Genomic DNA, 3,039 nt, shown 5'->3' with positions numbered 1-3,039 from the left:
TAGAAGTGTTCCTTTTTCTCCACATCCTCACCAGCATCTGTTGTTATTTGTTTTATTAATGATGGCCATTCTTACTTGGGTTAGGTAGTATCTCAATGTGGTTTTGATTTACATTTCTCTAATGATAAATGAGGCTGAGCACTTTTTCATGTCTGTTGGCCACCCATATATCTTCTTTTGAGAAGTGTCTATTCATGTCTTTTGCCCTGCATTTACATTCTTGATATCAGTCATGATATGTATGTATAAAGCCTTTCATGGGAGCATATCATGGCAAAGAAGAAGTTCAAAGAAGAGCTCTAGCAAACTTGATGGATTGATGAGATTTTTATTTCTCAACAAGATCAAAGCCTTGCACAGTGTAAGGCATACTTTTGAAGTACTGTCATCACTAAGAACAGCCTGCCCAGCCTAGGCAACATAACCAGACCTCCTCCCATTCGAAGCCCTGGATCCAAGACAGTGTGATTGCAGGAGAGAAGATCTTTCAGATCTTGAAGAAGGTTACCTGGATGTTCCGAGGAGGAGTGACCAACCTGGGCCATAAACATCACTAGATCTGCTAGTTCTTTGCTGGATTTATTTGGTTGCAATTTGAAAATCTCCACATTGGATTTGTAGTGATTATACTGCTATAGAAACTTGACATCCACAGCTTCTAAGACGTTGGTATCCCAAGTCCATCACAAGCCCGCCTCATCTTTTCCTGAAGCACGTACAGACACCCCAGCCCCGCCAGTTCCCGGAGTCTGCATCCCACTTTCTTGGACCTCCCCAGCCCCAGAACTTCCTCGAGCATGGAGACCCAGACCTGGGTCTACCCAGGCCCCGGCGCAGGGCAGCTCGTGGAGGCCGACACCAACTGCATTTCTTCAGTGCCTCAACAGGCCCAGCTCAGGGAGTCTGGAAAGAAGGCAGCTCAGGGGTCGGTGCCCCCACCTCCAGGGGGGAATGAGTGAAGTATCTGGGGGTGTGTCCCTGGACACCCTAGGCAAGCGGATTCCCCATCCAGGGATTCTTGGTTCTCAAGCACTTTATCGTTTCACAAGTCCACAGGGCTGGTGGTCATCAAGTCGACAATTGCATTAGTTCATTTCCGTGCTCAATTAATTCAGCAATATTACACTAATTTATCTTGCAAATTCAATTTTCCTAATATTTATATTTTGAGCCACATTATAGTTTATAATATTGCAACACTGATCTATTTCAGAATCTTTCAACACCAAAGAAAATGATTGTTTTCTTCTTTTTATAGTATAAACCTAACAACGCCTTATTTTATATAATACTTTTTTCTGAAATAATAATGATGCTATTCAAAGCAAACAAAATAAATATCTAAGTTACAATTAAATACAGAATAAGAGGCATCATATAAAAAGTGAAACTGGGACACTTAATACTCTATTGACTTATATTGCAACTTTTATTAATTTAAAATAATAAATATGCTACCTTGGCACTTTAAAAAATTCTTCTTCATGTCAGCAGTATAAAAATGTTAGAGATTCAGTGTCCTGTTTAGAATAAAAAGAAATTTCATACCCTAAATCATTATATTTTTCATTGTCTTACACTATATCTGGAAATATCTGGAAATTTCACGAGTCTCTTCAGCCTAGTAAAGGACTACATTCTATAAAATGATTTGAAAATCACTAAGAAATGTTTTTTCCATGAGACAGTGTGTGATATAAAAGTGAGAGATAAAATATAAATTTTATATTTCTGTATAAAGGTTGTGGCATGCATGCTGTTGATTATTGCATTTGTGTATATTTTATGTATTGAATGTTTGTAGAAATGTTGAAAATGTTGGGAATGTCCAAGATACTATCTAACCATGAACTGAATAAAGTTGGTAAGATTTAATGGATTTAATGCAAGGGAGGTTTACATTCTAAAATCAATAAAAAATAATACAATATATTAAAAGGATAAGTCAGACGTGGTGGCTCATGCCTGTAATCTCAACATTCTGGAAAACTGAAGCGAGAGGATTGCCTGAGGCCAAGGGTTCAAAACCAGCCTGGGCAACTTGGCAGGATCTCATCTCTACAATAAATTAAAAAATTAGCCGAATGAGGTGGCACATGACTGTAGCTCCAACGACTTGGAAGGCGGAGGCAGAAGGATCATCTGAACCTAGCAGATTTAGGCTGAGGTAGCCACGATCATGCCACTGCACTTCAATCTGGGTGACAGGATGAGACTGCAACTCAAACAAATAAACAAATGACAAAGTGATGCTCATTTATGATAAACCATCCTAACAAAGACTTTGAGAACACTAAAGAAATTACCGTGTCATGACATTTTATTAAGAATATATTTCAGACTATTAATTATAAAGAATTTTTTTAGAAATATTTGGTATTTATGACAAATACTTAAGTCACAATTTGTTCCAGGATAATCTCAGACAAAAAGGGTGACCTTCACTAAAAAATTGAAAAACCTGAGCAAAGGCCAATATAAAATGCAGATAGTGCAATACACTAAATAAGTTTGAACTATGCAAGTGTACCATGTTATTCTTATTTTATATAAAGTGAGAGAGGATCTGCTTATTGCAACAGTGTCTGAAATACATAAGAAGGTTGTCAACATGATTTCCTTTGCAAGTCAATTGAGGTTAACAACATTTTCTTTTAAAAGATAATTATGTAAATAAATAAACAGCTGAATACAATAAAGAGGAAGGATAATGGAGTCAAGGTAGGATGCAACTTTCAGTGAGAAGAAAATATCTCTAAAGAGGTGAGGAAAAGGAAAAATAAAACACATAAATTATAAACAAGACTAAAGCACCCCATTCAGGAAAATCTTCATCTTCTCAAATCAATTCTAACTATTGCCACTATCTTCAGTTCCTTATTTTCTAATTATTCAAGAAACCATAACCATTAGAGGAAAAGAGAGAAGCACAAATTTAACATGTAACGTCTACATGGTGAATATAGCCTGTCAATACACTTCAACTTGTACAATTATTTTGTCTAAATTTAGGTATAAAAATTATTTCAAAGAATAACT

The 3,039-nt window shown here is 36.5% G+C and overlaps 1 pseudogene; it reads right to left on the bottom strand.

Annotated features, from left to right (window-relative positions):
• Positions 1-755, bottom strand: part of LOC103261057 — a 2,776-nt pseudogene extending 2,021 nt beyond the window's left edge.
• Between the last annotated feature and the right edge of the window lie 2,284 nt (positions 756-3,039).

The sequence above is a fragment of the Carlito syrichta genome, unplaced genomic scaffold (assembly GCF_000164805.1).
Source record: "Carlito syrichta isolate Samal-C Ts95f unplaced genomic scaffold, Tarsius_syrichta-2.0.1 Scaffold303579, whole genome shotgun sequence".
Taxonomy (NCBI): domain Eukaryota; kingdom Metazoa; phylum Chordata; class Mammalia; order Primates; family Tarsiidae; genus Carlito; species Carlito syrichta.
This window is presented reverse-complemented; position numbering and strand designations above follow the sequence as displayed.